Source organism: Biomphalaria glabrata, chromosome 16, assembly GCF_947242115.1.
Source record: "Biomphalaria glabrata chromosome 16, xgBioGlab47.1, whole genome shotgun sequence".
NCBI lineage: Eukaryota > Metazoa > Mollusca > Gastropoda > Planorbidae > Biomphalaria > Biomphalaria glabrata.
Window position 1 is genome coordinate 24,467,751 of NC_074726.1, and position 26,901 is coordinate 24,494,651.

Genomic DNA, 26,901 nt, shown 5'->3' on the forward strand with positions numbered 1-26,901 from the left:
AAACTATGACCCCTAGCTCAATTTGAGATTATGACCCCTGGCTTAAGTTGAGATTATGACCAATGGTTTTAATTGAGAAAATGACACCAAAATTAAAATTTTTGTCACAAAACGCAAACGATCCCCCCTAACCCCCTTTGTTTAAAGGAAAAAAAATCTACTTTTCCTTTATTGTGACATTAAATTGTCACATTCTCACAGTATCATTTCCGCAATCAAGCAGCTACCAGCTTTTTAAAAGGCCACTTCCGTGCCCCCAATATCGGAGAATATTCCAGAAAATACTTAAAAACATGTACGAGCGAGTCACTTGATACCCTGACACTCCTAATCGTTAAGTAACGCCACATCGTGAAGACAAAAACAACGATGCAAGCGTTGTTCGGCACACTTTGCACTTGAAGCGCTAACAAGCAAAAAATAACGTACTTCCCAGAAGCAAAGAGATATTATGTAAATGTAGACAAATGTTACATAGTAAAAAGAAATTACACTTGAAATTAGAATGCTATATAGTAACACGCGTTACGACTGCTTTGTAACAATATTAACATTGTCAAGCATGTAACAATATACGAGATTGAGAGGGGGAACATAGAGAAAAGATAGAATAGGGAATGATAGAGAGAACATAGGAGAGGGAATACAGAGAGAACATAGAAGAGGGCAAGACTCAGAAATGATAGAAGTGGGAAAGATAGAGAGAAGAGAAAGAGAGAGAAGAGAAAGAGAGAGAAGAGAAAGAGAGGGAACAAGAGATAGTGATGAGAGGGAACAAGGATGAGAGAGAAAGAAAACAAGAAACAAGTAAGAGATAAGGAGAGAAAGAGAGAAAGGAGAGAGAGAGAGAGAAAGAGAGAAAGGAGAGAGAGAGAGAAAGGAGAGAGAGAGAGAGAAAGAGAGAAAGGAGAGAGAGAGAGAAAGGAGAGAGAGAGAGAAAGAGAGAAAGGAGAGAGAGAGAAAGAGAGAAAGGAGAGAGAGAGAAAGGAGAGAGAGAGAGAGAAAGAGAGAAAGGAGAGAGAGAGAAAGGAGAGAGAGAGAGAGAGAGAGAGAGAGAAAGGAGAGAGAGAAAGAGAGAAAGGAGAGAGAGAGAAAGGAGAGAGAAAGAAAGGAGAGAGAGAGAGAAAGGAAAGAGAGAGAGAGAGAGAAAGAGAGAAAGGAGAGAGAGAGAGAAAGGAGAGAGAAAGAAAGGAGAGAGAGAGAAAGGAGAGAGAGAGAGAAAGAGAGAAAGGAGAGAGAGAGAGAAAGAGAGAAAGGAGAGAGAGAGAGAAAGAGAGAAAGGAGAGAGAGAGAGAAAGAGAGAAAGGAGAGAGAGAGAGAAAGAGAGAAAGGAGAGAGAGAGAGAAAGGAGAGAGAAAGAAAGGAGAGAGAGAGAGAAAGGAAAGAGAGAGAGAGAAAGGAGAGAGAGAGAGAGAGAAAGGAGAGAGAGTGAGAGAGAATAGAAAGATAAAAGAGTGAGTTGAACGTAAGAATAAGGGAGCAGAAAAAACGAAAGAGAAACAGGAAGAAGAAAGAGGAAGAAGACAAAAGCAAGCGAGAGTGAAGAGAGAGATAAAAAGAGAGAGAAAGAAAAGAGAAGAAACAGACCTGTAAGATTGTCGTTAACCGTAAATACAAAAAAAACAAAAAAAGAAATAACCAGAGACGAAAGATGGATACTTCACAGTGTCATAATCGCTCCTCGGCCTTTACACACCAGTATCGAGTATTTTCCTGGAAAAGCTGTAGACCTTCACCTTGATTCTATTTTCGCTGATGAAGCTGCAACCCCGGAATATATCTTTTTTTTCTTTCCCCGCAATTCTTTTTCTATTTTATATTGGTCCATCCGAAAATTAGATCCTGTAGTAGTCTATTACTCTAGAAGTTATTATGTGTTTGAGCGAGTGTGATTGTGTGTTTGCTTTTTAAGACCTACACATTCTTTTTAATGGCTCAGTATCGAATATGAGAAAACCGCTCAAACTGGATCGATACTAAATAATGTCCACCGTTTGATATTTTTCTTGCACATGATACGTTCGCACTCAACCGGAAAGAACTGTGCAATGCAAAAAAAAAAACAAATTGTGAAACAGAAACAGGGTTTACTTTCAAGACTCCCGCACCCTGATGAAGACATTTGTCCAGATTTCACAATTTTTTACGCCAGACCTTAGTTTCGTATATCCTTAAAGCTGTGATGACCGTAACTACGATCCGCGGGCTATATATGGCCCATGAAGCCATGCCACGTAAGAATGCAAAGCTAACATTTTGGATTAGAACTGAATCTATGTTTAAAATGTTTGACATGTTTCGGATGTTCCTTCCAGAGTTGAAGATAATTACTTCCTAGTACAAACAAAAAGCAAGACCAGGCAGTCACGGTGATATCATTCAAAACTAGTTCATAGCTACAGAAGAGCCCATAAGTTATTTTACATTTTTTCGGATGCTCCTTCAGAGTTGAAGATAATCCTCATCCTAGCCCGAACCCCTGGCGGGAAGACGGATATAAAGGCGGGCAGGGTGTGAACCCGGGACCATCGAGACACCCTAACGACAGTCCAGCACGTCGAGGCAGACAGTGTCAGAGGCGTCGTATTAAGCCGGAATGTATTTGAATTTACTCTAGCTTATATCAACTCACTGTGTCCGCTCGTTAACGAAAATTGAACACGTTATTTCTCCCACACCCATAGTCGGGCCAAGTTGAAACTTTGCACAATTATTCTTTGGCAAAAACAATGCATGAATCAATATGAAGATTAACCAATTAGTTAATTGCATATTATTTTATTTTGTTTTGATACCAACAAGGGATAGTAATCCTTCAGTATTCAAAGATGTGCTGTATTGTCCATTTACATAATAATACACTTTATTTCTCCCAGACTTATTCTTTCACCAAGTTGAAAATTCAAACAATTATGTATTGCACTTAACATAACATTAATCACTAAAAAAAAGAATTAGTTAATTAATTATTGGTAATTAATTATTTTGTTTGATATCGAAAAAAGGGAAATATCTGGTACATTATTTAGATCTATAGTTGTAAGTATGTAGTTATCCCATGAGATATACCTTTTTTAAAGTATTATTATATTTCGCTTATTTATGTTCACCTTTGAAGTTCTTAAAGTGCCTTAAACGAATTAAGTTGTTGCCCTTTCAGTTTACTCTTTCCACAGATCCCCCACCAGCTACACTTCTTTGCAGTACATCCTTATTCGACCAGCTAGATGTTTACGCCCCTGTTAAAAGCGTGTGTATGTATACTGTTAGAAGCAGGCAGACAGTGGGCAACGACTATACCGAGCGAGGGGATTCTGTCCCTGACGAGGCTTGTGTATGTGTTTGCGTTGAGTCGGGGAGGGGGGGGAGCATTGCATGACTCATCGCCATGAATAGAAAATCGTTATTGCTGGAATCATCACACAGCTTTGACATTTTCTTGCAATGTCTGTACATAGACTTCTGCTATAACCAACTTAACTAGCCCCCCCCCCCTCTTAAACAAGCTAATTCTAACACTTAAGATTCGTATCAGCTAGTTTTAATTTGTTATTTTATTTTATAAACACAACATTTTACACAATTTCCTTCATCCAAAACTTTATTTTTTTTTATTTATTGAATCCTATATAATGTTATAGGAGGCACGCTGGCTGAGCGGTAAAACGCTTGGCTTCCAAACCGGTGGTTGTTCGAATCCTGGTCAAGACTGGGATTTTTATTTTCTGGATCTTTGGGCGCCTCTGAGTCCACCCAACTCTAATGGGTACCTGACATTAGTAGGTCGTTGTGCTCAGAATTGATAGTTAGTACTAACTAGGGCTCAACCCTGGGATTATGGAGACGACAGCCCAGAACGACAGTCCAAAGTGCATACCACACGGTCAGGTAGCGATTCGTTAAACAGTGTCCACTACGAATATTTTAGCTGATGTGGCAGATCTGTGGCAGCCCCGGCCGGCAACGCTTCTCGTCTATAATATGGCAGAAGACAGAAGATCCTGGACATAATTGCAGCTTTGAACCACACCCTTTCACCTTTTCACCCTCTCCTTACAACTTTTCCAGCAACCTTGACATTCAAGGCACCCATTTGACCTGTGTATGACCAACCTTGAAAGGTCCTTATTCTAAAGAACATGTCAAATTTAATTCCAGCATGTTCAAATATTTCTCCCACCAATATAAAATATTGTGTTTTCCCATGAATAAAATTTCATTGAATAACCCTCTATTAAAGTTTCTTCGATTGCCCAATAAAGAGTCCCCTGTGACCCCATGACCTGCGGAAGGACTTTCCTCTATTTCCAATAGAACACGAGTGACACTGCTATGACGTTTGTTTATGGGAATTACGTAATGATGGGATTTCAGGAAAGGATCGAAATTAAATCGAATAATGCAGGGGCGGCACTCGTTAGATAGGGAAGCTGATGGAAAAAAGAAATACAGGAAGATCGAAAGGCGATTTTGAGAGATTATTAACAAGCAAAATAGCACAAAACAAATTTTTAAACAAATCTTTTATGAGGGAAAGCACCGCACAATCACTATCAGATCTCAATACTGCAATGTTTATCTTCCATTTTTCCATATTAAATAATTATGTAACTTTCATTAATTGATTAACTGATTGGTTAATGTTTTTGATTGATTCATGTAATGTCATCGTCTATGGATAACTGTACGATATTTCAACTTGATCCTTGAATGGGAGGGGGGAGACAAAACGTGTAAAACAAATTCCCCCAGACACATTGAGCTGAGGTATGCTTTGTAGAAATACTTTAACATCTTGTACTGAAATATGATTTTTTTTTAAAGTATTACTACACTGATATTGGAAGCCAGCAAATGTTTGAGAATTAAAACAGAGTTTATTATTACTACACTGATATTGGAAGCCAGCAAATGTTTGAGAATTAAAACAGAGTTTATCTTGTTGTAAGAAGCTTCTATTTGAATTTGTGTCTTTTGGAAATTCTTCATACTCCTGTAGTATAAGCTCGGGCTAGCTGACAGGAGCTACATTAGAGCTCAAATAAAACAGTGAATCCCCCCCCCCTTTTTTTTTCCAAGAGAACATGTACAAAGAGATAACTCCAAAAAGAAGTCTTCAGAAAACACTTAGGTGTCAACCAGTTTTATAACAGGTTTTCAATCATTTACCTCTTTAGCTATTAGTTTTGTGCCTAGAGAACCACGAACCAGAAAGTAAATTTCTATGGTGACGGTGGGAAGAGGTTGGCAATTGGTTGTGAATGATGCAACATAGGTGGTATTGTCGTAATTTGGTCTTAGTTAGGACAGACAATTCCAGAACGTGAAACTGAAAGGTTGTGTTATTGTAGTGAGTTAGATTTTGTTAATTATTAAATATTATTACATTTATTTTATTTCATTTATCACAAGTTGATTTTGTTTATATTATAAATAAAGCTATATTTAGTATTGTTAACAAATATGTTATTCAGGTTTTTCAAGTTTATTAGTTAAGATATAATACGCCTACAACGGTTTAGTTGTCTACCAGCAATGTGGTGCTACAAGTCAACCACCGGTAAAAAGCACGCAGTCACTTCAGTCAGCTTTCCAACCCGGTTCACGAAGACTGGTTGGTGGCTCGGGGGTTGCACTATGAAAATATCAGTACAACCTTCTACAAGAAATTGTGATTGAGACTAGCCCGGGTACGCTATTCTGCCTCAACGTGGCACCCGGGTGGAAACGATCGTTAGAGGAAGTGATTTGGCTAAATGAATAGCAAAACAAAACTCCTGTGGGAGTGTCCAAGGGAATGCGTGAGCTTTCCCATTGCACGGTGCGGAGTTGAAAGAGAGCTTCCACGTCCCTGTCTATAATCCATGCGCCGTTCCTCAATGGACAGTTACACTAATGGCGAGTCCTGCACAGTTAGCTTTGTAAAACATAGGAAAATGGCGGGGGTCCCCGGTGTGCTCGGCCTTCGGCCATGCATTCTAGTCCATGCGCCCGGAGTGCCAGAAATATCGGAAAAAGCAATGTCTTACATACACATTGACTTGGACCTCTTCCAGACAGAACGGTTTGTTCAAGCAGGCTTACATGCCTAGAGTTCTAAGAGCCTTCGGCTCAACTCTTTTGACAATCACACGGTTGAGAACTAGAGCCACAGGGGAAAAAAACAAAACAGGAAACGAATATTAAAACAATACGGAACAAGTGTTTGGTAGGGGAAAAAATATTAAAAAACGAAAGGCGTTTTTCCCGAAATCAACCCAAACTTAAAAACACTGATATAAATACAAAAAAAAAAAAAAATGGTAAAAACACTTGAGATTATTTTTAAAAAGACACACACACAACGACAATTCAGTGCTCACCTGTATGTAGGTACATCTGTTAAAACGTTTCACTGGTCCTAAAGTATTCTGAAACATAACAGAAAAATACATACTGTTTATAATACGAATATCTTTTGTATACTCAATATGTACACTATGACCGCCCCCCCCCCCCTTTATCTCCCCCCCAAAAAAAAATAAGGAGGAGGGGGGGATGAGCGTGGGAGAGCGGAAAGAAGTAATGGGATGCATGGGGAGGGGTAGAGTCAGGAGGGCGGTCGAGATGTTGACTCACTTTCTGGTGCAACTGTACTAAATGTTTAGATGCTGGATGTCGACTACAACGTACTTTTGCTCCTAAAGTGCAAAGGTCAAATCTCGAGAGTTCATTTGAAGCCTTTCGGAACAGTCAAGGAAGAAAATACAAACACAAGTTTTAGTTTAGGAAGTGAAGTGAGAAAAAAATTTACTCTCTCGGTCTCTCTCTCTCTCTCTCTCTCCCTATCTCAATCTCTCCCCCCCCCTCCCCCACTCTCTCTCTCTTTCTCTTTCTCACTGCATGTGTGTGTGTATCAGGACAATTTTCGGTGTTAATGCATTTAAGTGCATGCTGTCACATGTTGAGTTATTTCCCCTTGGCAAGGGAGTTAACATTTTGAATGTTGTCTATTACGTCTCACGAGTTGCTGTTACTGAAGGCTGAAAGTGTTCAAAGTTGTCATCAGATTCTCTTCTTACAGTGACAGCTTTCTCTCTGTTTTTGTTTCGTGGCATACAGTTTCTAGATAGAGTCTTCCTGATCAGTTTGGGCTGAGATTTGGCATACAGTTTCTTGATCAGCTAATCAGTTCATGCAAAGTCTTACATGAGAACCCCATTGAAAGCGTTTTTTTTTTTCCCATCCAGACTTCCTGAGTTTAGTAACTTCATTGAACTCTATTGAATTGAGATTGAGACAGGGAACAGTATCAGCAAAAAGAAGAAGAAAAAAGAAGAAACAACGTGAAAGAATGAACGGGCCTGTCATTGCAAGAGATTCTGGTCAGGGCAAAAGACAGAGAGGAATCGACAAAGACGATGCAACAGACTGATGTCATTACGATTACTAAAAGGTATTACCTCGCAGGGTAATACACCTGATACAGAAGTCGTCCAAAGAACTGGGCCTGTAAAATATAAATACAAGCTTGATGAAGTCTCGACTTAGTTGAGCAGGCCAAGTCTCCACAATAAAGGTATCTCAGATCCTAATGAGGCCTCTTTTTGGTCAGCTCACTAAAAGAACTCAGCATTGGCAAAGGCAACAAAAAAAAAATTGAACACTTGCAAAGCGTCATTAAGAGATTTTGATTCTGCCTCTTGGAAGGCTAGTGCAAACAACAGATCATCATAGCACTGTAAGCACTAAAGCAAAAAAATTACTTAATATAACAAAAATAGCGAAAGTTAAGCTTTAGAACAGAAATTACGGTTATCAACACTGGATGCAGCTACAACAGTTTGCTCACAAAAGTACGGGTACCCTAGCATTCCGGAATCAGATACGCTCCACAAGCGAAGACACAGAAATGCAAAGCCAAGCCTTAAGACTTCTGGACGACATAAATTGGTCATCATAGACTTCCAAGGGCGAACTAAAGACCGAAAGTTTTTCTGAGAGATAGACGAACAACTTCCAACAAAAATCATAATTGTAAAATAGGTCAATAACGATTGAAATAGATCTAAAACGCGAGAGGAGCAATAATGGCCTAGACCAGGGGTTCTCAACCTATTGGTCGCGACCCCTTTTAGGGGTCCAATGAAAAATTGCCAGGGGTCGCCAAAGACCCCTGAAAATTTGGATTTTATCTATTCATCACTAGAAGTTGTGTTTTTTTTTTTGTTTTTTTTTTCCATTCTAACGTGCTGTAACAAGCAGATTTGAAACTTACTTGGTTTACAAAATATGTTACATCCAGTTCTGTTTGAGATTTTATTGCGTCTTCTTTCCATTTCCAAGAACAAATCTTTGCGAACCAAGGTTTTCAAGCTTATTAATTATAAAATCCTAATTCAGAAGCATACTTGATGCAGAAGATGACATTCGTTGTGCTACTGAAATTCCTGATCTGATGGAACAGATACAAGCTCAACCTTCGCACTGCCATCGGGGTGTTTATAAATACAGTCGAAACACTATTTCTGTAACAATATAGTTTACTGTATCAAAGACTGTTCTCAATACTCCGCCATATATATAAAATTGTCACTTATCTGTTAAACATGTGTATTTGTGAATACGCATTAGAAAAGTAACTAAATGCCAGTCTGGATAATAACCCATTTTAATTTCATAATGAGAATAAGTTTATCTGTAAACAAAAAAAAAGTTTACGGTTGAGGGTCGCCGCCTAGTGGAAAATTATATTAGGGGGTCGCGGAACAAGAAACGTTGAGAACCACTTGCCTAGACCATTTCTACGACTTAATTTTTTCCGTAAAGCTAGTGGCATAGGAACTCGCCTAAGACCGAAAGGTCTTAATATATCAGGGGTTCTCAACCTGTGAGTCGCGACGATTTGCCAGGGGTCGCCAGAGACCATCGAAAAAATGAATAGTTTTGTCTATTCTTCTATTGCTGTGTCTGAGCGTGGGGGGGGGGGAGGGGTCGCGGCAGAGTGTGGGATTGTAAAGAGGGGTCGCCGAGCTTAAATGGTTGAGAACCGCTCTAATAGATGAAGTACCAGTTAGAAGACACAGCAGACAGCAAGGCTGTGGGGGGGGGGGGATAGATCTAGACAGAATGGGAGATGAGTATTTAAGAAAACAAATAGAACGGAATGGACCAAAGTAACCTTAACCAATGTCCCCGGAGAACAGCAGAGGACAGACAGATGGCGTGAGGTGTTTAAAAAGTCAGCAGTGCTGCCCCGTGGGATTACCAGATAGGAACAAGCAGCTGCAAATGAAATGTAAATAGACTACAGCATTGTCGCCCCGTGTTTGTGTTTGTTGTTTGGGAGAGATTGGTTTCGGTGTGTCTCTGCACTCTAAAAGTACAAACCTGTTTTGAATTGTAAGCGTGGATCGAACGAAACAAAACCCCGACACAATAAAAGATGCATTCATCGATACGACCTGAACGGGAAGGGGGTTATCGATTATCTGCAATCATCGCTAGGCTATCGGGAACATGTGAGCAGAAGGTTACATGTGGATAGATAGACAGGGGGGGGGATATTAGCTCCAGTAATGTGTACACAAACTAAACCTTTATATCACTCAAAGATATAAGCTCATCTGTGTCTGAATAGCAGCTAACAATAGACACCATAAAAGCTGATAATGCATATGACTCACGTGTTTCTATTAGAGAGAGAGAGAGAGAGAGGGAGAGGCAGTGAGAGAGAGAGAGAGAGACAGAAAGAAAGACAGAGAGAAAGACAGTGTAAAACAGTAAGAAAGACAGGGAACAGAGAAAGACGTGAAGAGAGAGACAGAAAAAGAGAGAGAGAGAGAGAGAGAAAGAGAGACACAGAGAGAGACAGAAAGAGATAAACAGAGAGTGACAGAAAGAGAGACACAGAGAGAGAGACAGAAAGATAGAGAGAGACAGAGAGAGACAGACATACAGAGAGAATGACAGACAGAGAGACACAAAGACAGAGAGAGCGAGAGTACGTTTGTACAATAAGACTTTGAAGACTATACAGAACATGATAATATTTTATTGTTTGTGTCGTGAGTTCGCTTGTGTCCGTGTCTGTCTCTATGTTAATACTAATCGATAATTCAAAGTCATTGATGCTTAACCTATTTTTTTTCGGCCCCCGAGAGGGGGGGTGGATATAATTTCCGATCCGCATGTCACGCTCCGACTCCATAGTTTTCCTCCTTTTTCTTTTATCACTAAACAGATTTCTTCCTCTGTTAGGCCGGATATTACAGGTCAAGGACCAAATCATGCCCGCGGACGATAGTTTGGTCCTCTCTGTACTATAAGAATGCCAAAGATTATTACATATTGAGTTACAGCCAAAAGTTGGTTACAAATTTTATGTTCTTGAACACCAAGCCAAAGCATTTCATATCAGTAGAAAGCTAAGCCAAGATCAAGGTAAAATAAGTACCATGTTTGAATATGTTGTAGGCACAGTGGCTGAGCTGTTGGCTTCCGAACCTGGGGTCCCGGGTTTGAATCCTGTTGAATACTGAGATTTTTAATCTCGTGATCTTTGAGCGCCTATGAGTCCAGCCAACTCTAATGGGTACCTGACATTAGTTGGGGAAAAGTAAAGTCGGTTGGTCGTTGTGCTGGCCACATGAAACCCTCGTTAACCGTGGGCCACAGAAATAGATGACTTTTACCTTTCTAATATGATCGATGTCGAACAGGGTCAGAACAGCTCGGAAGATGCCTCTGAGTTTACTCTTTTTGAAATCTAGTCATAGACATAGATAAATATAGACTGGAAAAAGGAAATAACTTCATGTAACTTGAAAACATGTATATCTATTGTTGTCGGATTTCCAAATTCTGAAAAATTGAAAAATTGCATGATCTTCAGTCTTAGAGATTAAACAAAACTCCTAGACATAAATAAAGTATACAGAAATGCAAGTCACAAATTTTCGTTTCATAAAACTCTATTATCGGCCAGTCTATATTTATTTATGTCTATGAATCTAGTCTTTTTTTTTTAAGTAGTAAAATTGAAAGTTAAAATCTTAAAGACGTGGTCAATAAAAATCAAACAATTTAAGACATCTGAACAATGTAGAGTTGTTCAAGGACCAACGCGCTCGTCTTACAAACCGAGGAGTTTGCGCCGAGTTCGAATCTTGGACTGTGATTTCTAGTTGGACACAAAGCTAGTTGTGCTGGCCATACATTCCCTCTTCACCTTTTTGCCAGTGAAACACAAAACATACGCCTCCGCTACCACATGACCCAGGTCTACTTAGGGAAAGCGTTGCTGAGCCATATCTTGTTTCAATTCATTTTTTTTTATATTAGCACCTGACCTAATTAGAGTATACTAATTGCCTGATTGGCATGTTTTAATGTTGCTTAGCTTGCAGATTTAAATTTGCATGAAGTATCGGATTTTTTATTTCCTCCTTTCTTTCAACGCGGAGAAGGAAAGGCTCCAAGAGTGAAAACTGGTATCGATTTCATGAAATATCGAGCTCTCGTATTCGTATTCGAGTCACAAAAAGGGGAGATAAAGTGAGATGGAGAGGAAATGGGAAAAAGGGGGGGGGGTGAAAAAATAAAGAGTTGTTTTCCTTGCCGCCGCTCGTGTGTTACGTCACATGTTTTTTAATTCCTGTTATTGACCAAAAATTCTGGTATGAGTCATCAGAACGAGTCGATGATTGCAAGGTCGTATCAGATGACACAATACAAGGAGGAGACGGTCAGTGAGTGAAGGGGGGGGGGGGGAAGCGAAGTGGTGGGATAGGTAGGGCGCATGGGTTCCTGGAGAGTGATAACAGTATTTGACGAGAGCGTAGTGATGGGGGAGGGCTGGAGGAGAGGCCAAGTGTGCTATTGAATGACTTAATTAGGCGACGATAAGAATGGAGTAGGGTGGATCAGAAGGACGGGATTATGGAGTGAGGCAGAGAGAAAGAGTGAGGCAGAGAGAAAGAGTGAGGCAGAGAGAAAGAGTGAGGCAGAGAGAAAGAGTGAGGCAGAGAGAAAGAGTGAAGCAGAGAGAAAGAGTGAAGCAGAGAGAAAGAGTGAAGCAGAGAGAAAGAGTGAAGCAGAGAGAAAGAGTGAGGCAGAGAGAAAGAGTGAGGCAGAGAGAAAGAGTGAGGCAGAGAGAAAGAGTGAGGCAGAGAGAAAGAGTGAGGCAGAGAGAAAGAGTGAGGCAGAGAGAAAGAGTGAGGCAGAGAGAAAGAGTGAGGCAGAGAGAAAGAGTGAAGCAGAGAGAAAGAGTGAAGCAGAGAGAAAGAGTGAAGCAGAGAGAAAGAGTGAAGCAGAGAGAAAGAGTGAGGCAGAGAGAAAGAGTGAGGCAGAGAGAAAGAGTGAGGCAGAGAGAAAGAGTGAGGCAGAGAGAAAGAGTGAGGCAGAGAGAAAGAGTGAGGCAGAGAGAAAGAGTGAGGCAGAGAGAAAGAGTGAGGCAGAGAGAAAGAGTGAGGCAGAGAGAAAGAGTGAGGCAGAGAGAAAGAGTGAGGCAGAGAGAAAGAGTGAGACTGGCGAAAATGGTAGGCAGAGAGAGAAGCAGACAGAGAGAGATAGGGAGGCAGAGAGAAAGAGTGAGGCAGAGAGAAAGAGTGAGGCAGAGAGAAAGAGTGAGGCAGAGAGAAAGAGTGAGGCAGAGAGAGAAGCAGACAGAGAGAGATAGGGAGGGATACACACACATATTGTGAGGAATAGAAAGACAAGAAAAGAGATAAAGACATGTAGAGAGAGAGAGAGAGAAGTATTTGTTTTCGCAAACGGCTTTTTTTCATCACTGGGCTGTTTCCATCATTGGGCTGTTTTTGTCACTGGGCTTTTGCCATCATTGGGCTGTTTCCATCTTTGGGCTGTTTCCGTCACTGGGCTGTTTCCGTCATTGGGCTGTTTCCATCATTGGGCTGTTCCCATCATTGGGCTGTTTCCATCACTGGGCTGTTTCCATCACTGGGTTATTTCCATCACTGGGCTGTTTTCATCACTGGGCTTTTGCTATCACTGGGCTGTTTCCATCAATGGGCTTTTTTCATCATTGGGCTTTTGCCATCACTGGGCTTTTTCCATCACTGTGCTGTTTCCATCATTGGGCTTTTTCTATCATTGGGCTGTTTCCATCATTGGGGTGTTTTCATCATTGGGCTGTTTCCATCACTGAGCTTTTGCCGTCACTGGGCTATTTTCATCATAGGGCTGTTTCCATCATTTGGTTGTTTCCAACACTGAGCTATTTCCATCATTTAGCTGTTTTCAACACAGTGCAGTTGTATTTATTTTTGTTTGACGTTAAACTCTTTCTTTACAGTTCTACTAAACTCCGAGCTGTAATGTTCTAATGTAATGAATAATATCATGATTTAATCAATTACCTCCCTTCTGACATTTCTCCACCCTACAGTACAAGTACCTGCCCCCCCCCCTGAAACTTTATACACTTCCGACTTTCAACTCTGGCCTGTACTTAAGTACTACTCAATGTCATTAAGACATGGACCTGTGTCACACACTTGACCTTTCACCCCTCTCCATCTTATCCCTATCTACGCCCACGCGAGCTCACGCCCACAGTGACAAATCTAAGCCCTTCCACGCGACACTTATGTGACACACGGTGGCACACATCTACACACACGCACACACACACTTAGACATATGTATTTTCATATGTCATAGACAGAGTCATCGTTGTGTTCTTTTTTTTGTTATGTTCCACAGGTGACATGCAACGACATGCCGAAGTGTGTCAATTGTTGATTGACTCAACAGTACAAACAGAACGAACTCATCTCAGATTTACATTGTTAAGTGCCCTTTACATAGAAAATGGACTATAAAAAAAAAAGCGGGAAAAGGGAGAGAACAGGAGAGGGAAAATTAGTTACAAAGGGTAGATAATAAGACTACAGGAGACAAAAACTGCAGAAGTTGTTTTTTTTTGTTTTTTTTTACTGAAGAAGAAACAAATGGAAAATTTAAGTGTTTAATACACATAAAAGAAATGCATTCAAAAGTGTTTATGGGTGATGGTAGCTGTTAAACTGGCGATGGTAGCTGCTAAACAAGTGATGGTAGCTTTTAAACAGGTAATGTTAGCTATTAAACAAGTGATGGTGGCTGTTAAACATGTGATGGTTGCTGTTAAACAAGGTGATGGTAGCTATTAGACAGGAAATTATAACTGTTAAACAAGGGATTGTAGCTGTTAAACAGGTAGTGATAGATGTTAAACAGGTGATGGCAGCTGTTAAACGGGTAATGTTAACTTTTAAACAGGTGATGCTAGCTTTTAAACAGGCAGCTGTTAAACAGGTAATGGTAGCTTTTAAATATGTAATGGTAGCTTTTAAACAAGTGATGGTAGCTGTTAAACAGGAGATGGTAGCTATTAAACAATCTCATAACAAGGAATAAGAAGAAAAACCTGATATTTAACATGTGAATGCACTTTCACATACACCATTACACAACACGGCTGCCTAAGACATTACCAGGTTCAGATTTAGCATCAATTTCACCATTAGATATTCATCCACAGAGACTACCTCAGGAACCATGAAATACAGTACCAGAAACTCGAGAGGGAAAGTTCAAGGAAGACCACCAAAACAATGGTTAGACACATTGCAAGACACACTGATTGACAGACAGATAGATTAAAAGACGGAGAGATTGAAAGATGGACAGATTGAAAAGATAGACAGATCTGAAAGATAGGCTGATTAAAATAGAAACATATTGAAATATGGACAGATTGAAAGATAGGTTGATTAAAATAGAAACATATTGAAAGACGAACAGATTGAAAGATACTTCTGAAGGACAGACAGACCTGAAAGATAGACAGACCTGAAAGATAGACAGATCTGATAGGCTGATTAAAATAGAAACATATTGAAAGATGGACAGATCTGAAAGATAGACAGATTAAAATAGAAACATATTGAAAGATAGACAGATCTGAAAGATAGACAGATTAAAATAGAAACATATTGAAAGATAGACAGATTGAAAGATATATCTGAAAGATAGACAGACCTGAAAGATAGACAGATCTGAAAGATAGACAGATCTGATAGGCTGATTAAAATAGAGATATATTGAAAGATGGACACATCGGAAAGATAGACAGATTAAAATAGAAACAGATTGAAAGATAGACAGACCTGAAAGATAGACAGATCTGAAAGATAGACAGACCTGAAAGAAGACAGATCTGATAGGCTGATTAAAATAGAAACATATTGAAAGATGGACAGATCTGAAAGATAGACAGATTAAAATAGAGACATATTGAAAGATGGACAGATCTGAAAGATAGACAGATTAAAATAGAAACATATTGAAAGATAGACAGATCTGATAGGCTGATTAAAATAGAGATATATTGAAAGGTTGGACAGATCTGAAAGATAGACAGATTAAAATAGAGACATATTGAAAGATTGACAGATCTGAAAGATAGACAGATTAAAATAGAAACATATTGAAAGATAGACAGACCTGAAAGATAGACAGATTAAAATAGAAACATATTGAAAGATAGACAGATCTGATAGGCTGATTAAAATAGAGATATATTGAAAGATGGACAGATCTGAAAGATAGACAGATTAAAATAGAAACATATTGAAAGATAGACAGATCTGAAAGATAGACAGATTAAAATAGAGATATATTGAAAGATGGACAGATCTGAAAGATAGACAGAATAAAATAGAGATATATTGAAAGATGGACAGATCTGAAAGATAGACAGATTAAAATAGAAACAGATTGAAAGATAGACAGACCTGAAAGATAGACAGATCTGAAAGATAGACAGACCTGAAAGAAGACAGATCTGATAGGCTGATTAAAATAGAAACATATTGAAAGATGGACAGATCTGAAAGATAGACAGATCTGATAGATAGACAGATAGGCTGATTAAAATAGACACAGATTAAAACCACGTCTAACTCTTCATTTTGGGCCTCACAGCCAGCAGCAGATCACCTGCTTCATTTACCCGAAACGACGCAAGATGCGGAAGTAAAAGAAAGTTAACTCCCCTAACCCCCCTTTTTTTTTTTTTCAAGAACAAATTTTTTTTTTATAAAGATGGAAGACAAGTAATGAGTCTATCACGTCCCCAGGTCACTGGACGCCATTCTCTTCATCTTAAGCAACGTTTTTGTTTTATATGTACAAAGTTTATTATTCCAGGTCCAATGTTGAAAATTTAGCTGAACTGTTAAATTCTAATTTTGTATATATATATATATATATATATATATATATATAAAACTCAGCGTATTCATAAAGTTAATTCTGACTTTTCAGAAGCTAAATCTTGATATAGAATTTTATATTGTTTTTTTCTTAAATATATTAATACTAATTATAAGAAGAAGACAAAAATGTGGAAACCTAGGCTTGGAGATTAAGCGTTAATTGAAGTTATCCAAAATAACCATGTACCCATTGTTATATCAACCGACGGGATAATATCAACTGACCTCACAGATACCTTCAAGGCTCTTAACATTCCTAGGAACATCTTCGTTGCCTGTCAGAGGGCGGTACTGCTTCAGACCTGCCACATCACCAGAAAATTCCTCAGTGGAAACTGTTACAGGGACTACGATGAATTTTGTTTCTCTTTAACGAAACTCGACCCTGGCAGCGCCCAAGAGAATGAATACTCGTTCGTTTCTAACATAATAATTATAAGGTTAGTCTTCGAGCAATTCATAAACTCAAAAAACACAAAGCACCTGGCTCTTATGGACTTCCGGCTGAAATATTTAAAATAGGTGGTGTCGCCCTAACCGAGAGGCAGACTTGTTCGCTCTATGCTGGGAGAAGTGCGTGGTCCCACCTGAACTTCGAGATTCCGTAATCATATCCCCTATACAAAAAGGGTGACAGGTCTAACTGCTCCAACTATCGAGGCATCCCACTTCTGTCATTGGTAGGAAAGTATATTGTAATATATACCTTTATTAAATTATTGACATCATTATTGTCATATTGTGTGTTGCTATGTTGGTGGCTTGGATTGTTATTGGGTGCTGGATAACCATTTCACTGTTAGTGAATCGCGTGACCTGCGGTATAGTTGTTCATTATTATTGTTATAATTATAATTTATAATTGTCATTACTACTTTCGTTATTATTACTTTTCAGTTATTTTCATCTTGATGACGTGTAGACTGTTATTATTTTGTAATTTGGACTGCCCTTGTAGCACTTGTGCTTTGTGGCGAAACAAATCAAAGTGTTAAATTGTTTCATTGTTGTGACACGCTATGTAGATCTTCGTTCTCATTTTTATGTCGGAGGTTTTATATCAGTAAATCTTTATCTTATCTTATCTTATAAAATGCAGTCGTTACTTCAAAAAAGATAATGATTACGTCCTACGCGTTATGCATTTAGTCATACATGTTAACCAATGACCTAAATCCTGCAAAGTCATTGGCTTTCTTGGTTGGCTCAGGCAACCCTTTCCATGCTCTAATAGCACTAGGGAAGAAGGAGCACTTGTAAAAATTTGTCCTAGCACATGGAATGAAGAATATGGCTTTATCTTGATGTCTTTCTGAGTATGTTATTAGGTTTTGTTTTTTGTATTTGAAGATTATATGGTTCAGTGTTTTATCTGAGATGAACCGCACATTGGTTTCCAGATCCGACAGTTCTCTTCTATAGGAGGATTTCGGGGTCAGTGTCTTGTTCGGGCCTCTCGATAAAGAATACAGTGACAATGGCTAAATTTAAACAAGAAAAATTGTAGAAAATACTTTTTTTTGCCAAATACCTCCTTTATACAACTGCTTATAAAGCGATTATTTCGCTATTAATACACAAAGAATCTTAGATTTTTTTTTAAAAATTGAAAAATTTTAATAACTGATGTAAATCTGGAGCTGTATTTTTATTCCGACCTTAAAACAATTTATTCTTTCAAACTTCAAATTCTATTTTTTAAGACGTATACCACAAATCTCAGACTCCAGATCTAAAGTGCAAAAAAAAAACAAAAAAACAGGGGACAATACTCGGAATAATCTCCAAGCAGACGACGCGACACAACGGTGATGTCAGCGCTAAAAATAGCCCTCGTGGACTCAGCATTTTCACATCATTATGAAGCACCGGTTCTTTTTATCTCTATTTTTTTAAGGACAGATTGAAATTAAGATAAAGAAATGTGTGAGTTAATGTGGAAAGGAAATGTGTGAGTTAATATGGAAAGGACATGTGTGAGTTAATATTGAAAAGAAATATGTGAGCTAATATGGAAAAGAAATGTGTAAGTTAATATGGAAAAGAAATGTGTGAGTTAATATTGAAAAGACATTTGTCCGTTAATATGGAATAAAGAAGCGTCTACATTTAATCATTCACAAATAACAGAATGACACATACTGAGGAAAGTTTCCCATTTTGTAAAATATTTGACATGTTCCGGCTATTCCAACAGATTCTGAAGATCGTTACATCCTAGCCCAAAACCTCCTGCAGGACGACGGGGATTGCTAGGGTAGGGTTGGAACACGGGACCTCCGAGACGACCGAGCGCGTACCACACGACCAGTCGCGCAACTTATAATAATAATTTTAAAAAGCCCACAAAAGAGACAGTAGGGCCAAAAAAAAGAGGCATATAAAGCTCCAAAAAGAGGCAAAGAAAATAGGCCTAAGGCCCAAGGGTTCCTATGATGACAAAGCTAAAATTGAATAGCGCAAATTCTGAGGTTTCCTTTAAAAAAAAAAGTTAATCTAGTCAAGCATATTTATCAGAGACTTAATCTCTTCTAAGTCATTGATTTTCTAGTCTCTTTCATGTAAACCGGGAAAGGCGTTAAATCAGCTGCTCAGTACAATTAAAACTGTGATCATCGCTAGTGGACTCTGTTCTCCTATTTGGTTGTGAAAGTTGGACACTAAACACTGAGGCTGAAAAAAGAATTCAATTTTTTTTCAGAGTAAATGCTACAGTTCAATGCTGGGTATCCGGTACCGGGAAAAGAACTGAGTTTTTACAAGTCAACCATCCGGCTGGCAAGAAGGAAGAGCTCAATGCTGTAAACAGACGAAAGCTGAGCTGGTTTGGTCCTATTGTTAGACACGACTGTCAAAAGTCTTCAAGTTAACTGGAGGAAGCAAGAAGAAAGGGTCGTCCAAAGAAAAGCTGGATAGCATAAATGAATGGACCAATCTGTCTCTAGATATCATGCTAAGAACAGCTGCTGACCGGGAAAAAATGGAGGGATTTGGTTAATCGAACTGTCACAGCACCACTACCACGAAATTCAAGAGGCAGATGAGCGATGAGATTTAGGCAACCCATTCCATGCTCTAATAGCACTAGGACACGTATGAATTTGATTTAGCATATGAAATAAGCAAGGTCTTTTTAGCATATTTTGTCCCTCTTGATATTTTATAATTGTGTGTTTTTTGCATTTGTAAGTTCTCGTTCAGTGTTTCATGTATTTTTGCTACTTTATTAGTAGTCTACTGTCCTGAAGTATTTCTGAATGCAGTGACTTTACTAATTGTGTTACGCTAATCAAATTAGAATCTTTCTTATAAAACCTCAAGGCTATAATTTATGTCTGTTCCAGTTTCTAAATGTTTTCTTGAGTTAAGGGTCCCAAAAAGAGGACGCCTATTCGAATATTGGTTTTATCAAGGTGAAATAGTATTTAAGTTTCATGGACTTGTTTGATTTTTTTTTTAAAGTCTACACACAATACCAGTATTCGTGTTCACCTTCCGGGAAGAGGTGGCTAAGTAGCTAAGCGCTTGGATTCCGAAATAGGGCTGCTCGGTTCAAATCCCGGTGATTTTTAGGGCTTCTCTGAGTCCACCCAGCTCTAAAAGGTACCTGACAAAGACATGACAGTAGAATAGTGATAAAACAGTGAGATTATTAGTCACTAACAAGAGCATGCCCAGATGGTAGAGGAACATCCCGTTCACTAATAGGTCTCACCAAACACATAGGAAAGTATAGTTCCCCTTTTCAGGCCTAGACATCTACAGGTCAGATGGTGTAAAGGTCATTCAAAATCCAAGTCTTCACCGAGATTCGAACCCGAGATCCGTCAGTTGGGAATCCAAGCGCTTTATCACTCAACCCCCACGCACCTACCGAAAAAAAATGCAATGCCACGCCTTTAACAAATCCTGATGGTAGAACTGGTCCTCATCAATGTACAAAAAATCTGTCTCGTTAATAAACTTAAAGGCAATGTTCAGATCCAGCCCACAAAATAACTTTCTAATTAAGGAATGAACTAAAAAAAATCGATAGGGAGCTATTGATTTAACATAAAGGAACATAAATGATATCAGCATTCCGTCATGTGATAGATGGAAGAAAGGCTAAGACAGAAAGACTAGGACAGAAAGACTAAGACAGAAAGACTAGGACAGAAAGACTAAGACAGAAAGACTAGGACAGAAAGACTAGGACAGAAAGACAAAGACAGAAAGACTAGGACAGAAAGACTAAGACAGAAAGACTAAGACAGAAAGACTAGGACAGAAAGACTAAGACAGAAAGACTAGGACAGAAAGACTAGGACAAAAAGACTAGGACAGAAAGACTAAGACAGAAAGACTAAGACAGAAAGACTAGGACAAAAAGACTAGGACAGAAAGACTAAGACAGAAAGACTAGGGCAGAAAGACTAGGACAGAAAGACTAGGACAGAAAGACTAGGACAGAAAGACTAAGACAGAAAGACTAGGACAGAAAGACTTAGACGGAAAGACTAGGACAGAAAGACTAAGACAGAAAGAGTAGGACAGAAAGACTAGGACAGAAAGACTTAGACAGAAAGACTAGGACAGAAAGACTAGGACAGAAAGACTAGGACAGAAAGACTAAGACAGAAAGACTAGGACAGAAAGACTAGGACAGAAAGACTAAGACAGAAAGACTAGGACAGAAAGACTAGGACAGAAAGACTAAGACAGAAAGACTAGGACAGAAAGACTAAGACAGAAAGAGTAGGACAGAAAGACTAGGACAGAAAGACTAGGACAGAAAGACTAAGACAGAAAGAGTAGGACAGAAAGACTAGGACGGAAAGACTAGGACAGAAAGACTAAGACAGAAAGACTAGGACAGAAAGACTAGGACAGAAAGACTAAGACAGAAAGACTAGGACAGAAAGACTAGGACAGAAAGACTACGACAGAAAGACTAGGACAGAAAGACTAAGACAGAAAGACTAGGACAGACAGACTAGGACAGACAGACTAGGACAGAAAGACTAAGACAGAAAGACTAAGACAGAAAGACTAGGACAGAAAGACTAAGACAGAAAGACTAAGACAGAAAGACTAGGACAGAAAGACTAGGACAGAAAGACTAGGACAGACAGACTATGACAGAAAGACTAGGACAGAAAGACTAGGACAGACAGACTATGACAGAAAGACTAGGACAGACAGACTAGGACAGACAGACTAGGACGACTAAAAAGAAGATGACCTTTTCAAATCATTTGCGAACTTTCAGAAAACAAAGTCCAAGACAGAACGAGCTGATTTCTAAAAGACATTCTGTGGAGTAAGAAGGTTAACGAAAAAAGAAGATATGAATCATAGCCAGAAAAAAAAATCCATCATATTAAGAATCTCAAATCAGTGTGGCAGAAATATTATCAGCATCAAATCTCCTACGGCGAATACCCAAGAGAACATGGAGACACGAGATGAGACTGACAGAACATGTTATTTTGGAAGATTCAGCAAGAAAAACATCTACCAAGAATTTTTTTTTAAATTACTGGTTTTGATCGACACCCAACGGCCCACAGATAAACTGTTGGCCAACTTAAGACCACAAAACGATCCTGTTTCACATCATTACGCTTGAGTGAGATGAGAGCGTGGACGCTAGATAGGATGGGAACTTTGTCCCCCGCGCACCTTTCTCAATGCAGATGTTCAAAGGAACGTTTAATAACTGATACACTTTTGGTGTCAGAAGCGTCGCAGGTCTGCCACAATGTAACACTGTGTCTTGCCAAAAGATCACACGCTTCTGAATTGTTTCTCAGGGTTAACCCCTAAATCCTTCACCGTGTTTGGATATAGATGGAAAGCAGCTGAGGTTTAGATTCAGTTTTGATTCTTCTAGTTGAGTAGACGGCTAGGGGTAATCAGACTCCCTTACACACATTTTAACCACACGTACTCCTCTTGGCATTCTTTAATGTCAGTGCTAAGTTCCGCTGGACCTTAGCACCACGTGAAGGCCAGCATTTGGACTAGTTGCCAGAGACTATACGTTGGAAGACTTGATGGGTGCTGGAGAGGTTATAACCACTACCACTTCCGGCAATAAAAAATGATATCATTAAGCGATACTGAAATATTTGGATACGATTACACAGAAAGAAAGAGAAAAGGAAAGAAAAAGAGAGAGAAAGAAAAAGAGAAAGAAAGAAAAAGAAAGCAATAGAGAAAGCAATAGAGAGAAAGAAAGAGAAAGAAATAGAAAAAAAAAGAAAGAAAGAGAAAGAAGGAAAGAAAAAAGAGAGAAAGAAACCAAAAGAGAGAAAGAAACCAATAGAGAGAAAGAAACCAATAGAGAGAAAGAAACCAATAGAGAGAAAGAAACCAATAGAGAGAAAGAAACCAATAGAGAGAAAGAAAGAGAAAAGAGAGAAAGAAACCAAAAGAGAGAAAGAAACCAAAAGAGAGAAAGAAACCAATAGAGAGAAAGAAACCAATAGAGAGAAAGAAACCAATAGAGAGAAAGAAAGAGAAAAGAGAGAAAGAAATAGAGAGAAAGAAAGAAAGAAAAAGAGAGAAAGAAAGAAAAAAAGAGAGAAAGAAAGAAAAAAGAGAAAGAAAGAAAAAGAGAAGGAAAGAAAGAAATACAGAGAAAGAGTAATAGCAAAATGTTGAACAAAAAAAAACTGAAAAGAAAAAGAACACACTTTGAGTCCGAACCAGTTCTATCAAATGCCGCCATTTCTCTATAAATAGAAAAAGGAAGTGGAAAAGAAAGGGGGAAGTAATTCCTGCAGACTAAATGTGTGTCTACAAGGTTCAGTGAACTAGGCATGTTTGCAGGTTTGTTGTACTGTGTGTCTCGCTGTGTGTGTGGTTGTGTGTGTTTGTGTGTGTACGTTCTACTGTGTGATAAGTTCAAATCGAAACTTTGTCATCTTGTATACAGGGGGATCATTTGAAATCGAAACTCAATATTATGTTGCTGTTTATATATGTCAGTTGAAGAACTACCCTCCAGGGCGTACTTGTAGTGACTTCAAATGAAATTATTAGGGCGACGGAAACAGTTACGGTATAGTTACCATTCGTCTAAAAAATAAGACTTGATTCAGCCACACACATAAATCATACAAATAGCACACTAACACACATATACAGCACATAGAAACTTATGCATTCAATATGTCCTCACACACATAACACGCGAATACACTTCTGTAATACAACACGCAGTCACAAACATCACACACATGCAACAACACACGAATACACAGTTAGAACACACGAAAACACATCAAACAAAGAACACGTGGCTCCAAACACACACAACTTGGCTCCAGAACCAGACATACACCGCGAAGCTCCAGACAAGTATTTTCATGGCCCCAGACGAACGTCCCGTGGCTCCAAACACACACACGTGGCTCCAGACATACACCGCGTTTCTCCAGACACTGCCTGCGACGTCACAACCTGTGGACAGCTTACACCAATACCTCGTTGCCACCTCGCAGGCCTGTACGACGTGGCAACGAGCTGCTGGTCTAAACTGCCCACAGGTTGTGACGTAGCAGGTCAGTGTTGATGCCTTCCATGACGAATGGCCTCGCTCCAATCAGCACCAGCCTATAAATGTTTTTATTCGGATACGCGAAATACAAGCAATATGACGAAACATGTTTTGAGTGTTTCATTCTTGAAGCAGAAATGTGTCGAGATGCTGTTATTGCTATAAAGTACAAGTATAAACAGTCCTGTGCTGACATAATAGGAAGAGACTCTCTGTGTGTTTATTTTCTTGATAGCCTGCAGGTTTCTTCAAGGAAACAAATTCAATTTGTCATTTTCATTTCTCTTATCGTACAGACTACAGGCATTACTTTAAAAGAGAAGATAATTACGCCCTACGCATTTCATGTGTCAATCTAGTCACGCATGTTTATCAATGACTTAAACTCTGTTAAGTCGTTGTTTTCCTGGCTGACTCAGGCAACCCAATCCAATCTCTAATGACACTTATGGAAGAAGGAACATTTGTACGAATTTGTCCTGGCATATGGAATAAGAAATATATATCTTTGTCTCTTTCTGATTATTTCATTAGTATTTTTTTCTATTTGTATATTATGGTTTACTGCTTTATGTATTATAGCTACTTTACTTTATATTCTTCAGTCTTTAACCCTTAAAAAGCTAATCAGTTTTACAATGTGAGCATACACAATGGAATTACAATTCTAATATTTGGAGGCTAAACTACCACACGCATCTTAAGGGTTAAGTGTCTCTAAATTTAGATATTTTAATAATTGTGTTACTCTAGACAAATGTGAATAGTCGTTTTTATAAATCTCACTGCTCTATTTTGCGTTTGTTCTAGTTTCTTAATGTTGTTCTTGAGTTGAGGGGTCCCAAACAGGGGATGCATATTCTAATATTGGCCTGACTAAGGTTCAACAGCATTTTAGTTTGAATGTGACTGTACAGTTCTACGTGCTAAAGATTTATATGGATGATCTATTCTTGTATTTCTTGTGCATAGTTCTCTTTGAATTAAGAGTTGTACCAAAAAAAAAAAAAAACATATAAAAATATTTTAATTTCTTCCCCTATTCATTTACAAAATAGTATACACATTCTAGGATGAGGGAAAAAAAAAGGGGGGGGGGGCATCAGGAGCAAGTAATTCACTCTGCGAACAGGAAGAGATCAAGGAAAAGACAACTCTGAAAACTGTGGGTAGTGATAAGCTGATCAGTTCAATAAACAACGAGAAGGGAAAGGGTCTTCTCTTTTTTTTTTTTCTTCTTTAAGTTCCAGAGCCCTGATTACCAGAACACCACCACCCGCCCAACACTCCAAAACAAAAGTGCACGGAGAGAGGATCACCCCCGCCCCACCCCCTCTCCCTTTAAAGACCCTAGTCCCTGCTCCTCGTGCCAAAGTCCCAGATACTCGAGTTTGATTTTCTGGAACAAGACACATCTACCAACTTGAGTCTCTGTTTAGCTTCGTGCACCTGGGAATTGAAGTCAGGAAATTAAAGGTACCCCATTCAGACCTTACGATCTACGTGGGTAGGTAATCTAAAGCTCATCTGTTTCCATGGCGGATTGCTAACGAGGACGCCATGTGGCCAGCACAATGGCTAACCGTCTTTACGTCCCCAACGTATGACAAGTGTCGTAAAAAAATACCTTAAAGTTTAAAAATCCTAATCTTCACCAGGATCTGAACTCATGAGCCCTAGGTAGTGAGACCAAGCGCTGTACCAGCCACCACTCCCATGCATGGTGGCAATATACAGCTTATTAACCTTCTCGAGAACGGGAGAAAAAAAATCCTTCGAAAAAAGAAACCATGTATCAAGTCCATATGGCAGGGGCGGTCTGGGTTTTAAAATAGGCCCTGGTATTACCATACGACTTGACCCACTTGCCATATGATTGGGGGAGGAATGGGCGAATGTATGATTATGAAACTTGTGGCTTGTTATAAAAAGTAAAGTTAAAGAGTCTGTAAGAAAAAAAAAAGAAAGATAAGGTGATAGTCAGTCACGTTGATGGGACATACTGTCATTCAAAGTAGTCCATTAGTCGGCCCCACTAGCCCCATTGGCTTCCTGCAACCCACCGGGCAATTGCCCTAATGCCCATATAGCCAGTCCGCCCTCGCCAGCTGATGCTACCCAATTAATAAATAAAAGTTTGAAAGTTCAAGTATCCAAATAAAAAATCAGATCTCAAAAATTTTTTTTACCTTTTGAAGGTATACAAAAGCGGCGTCGCTAGGGTTGGTGTCACCAGTGCGGCCCGCACTCTTCGAACCACCTCGACGCCACTCTATATTTGACTAGTTTAGAAATATATTTTAAAAACAAAAGATAAACATTGCAAGTCATAAAGACGAAGATAAAAATATTCATCGATCGATGATTGTGTATAAGATCATTATATACAAATCGAAAATCGGCCCATGCCCTTTCGGTAACATTTTTTTTTTTGCCGAAAATAGAATTAAAAGCGCCAACACGCAAGGGCGGATAAACGAAAGCGAAAACAGCACATAAACAAACAAGAGTTATGGTTCATGAGAAACGACGTGGAAAGATGTATTTCCTGCCTGGTCTGAACACCGAGGTGTTGCTACGAGACATCGCCAGGCGTAGCCACTACATGACGAGATACAGGGAAAAAGGGGGTGGGGAGATGTGTTCGGGGATAGATTGCCTGGTACGGGCTGATTTATTGCTGCGATAAGTAAACAACTTTGAACATAACTAATTATTGCAACACTTGAATGTGCCATGGATCGATTTCTAAAAACACTTCCCCCCCTCCTGTATCGAAATGCATTGTTGCTGTGGGATGTGTTGTAGAATACAACTTGGCCTTGCAGGCGTAGAAATTTTGTTTTTTTTTTAATAAATTAAACAATGTCAAGGACGCTGAACTGAACTTCACTTTTTGCCAACTAAATAAAACACAAAAGAAAAATACAAAAAAACAAAAAACAAAAACAAAATACATAAAAAAAATATTAAAAAAACAAGCAAAATACAAAATTAAAAAAAAAGCTTATATTAAGTGAATCAATTACTTAGGATCAGTCATGTCATCAAATTTGTAATAAGCCTCAATTTATAAAGGGGATTAATTCAGCT

At 39.0% G+C, this 26,901-nt stretch overlaps 1 protein-coding gene across 2 annotated transcripts in view; it reads right to left on the reverse strand.

Moving 5' to 3' along the window:
* Positions 1–26,901, reverse strand: part of LOC106061685 (mucin-2-like) — a 200,697-nt gene that overhangs the window by 143,478 nt on the left and 30,318 nt on the right. For both annotated transcript variants that reach the window (XM_056013919.1, XM_056013918.1), the window contains exon 2: positions 6,363–6,410. The gene's annotated coding sequence lies outside the window, so the exon portion shown is untranslated. The remainder of the gene's footprint in view (positions 1–6,362; positions 6,411–26,901) is intronic.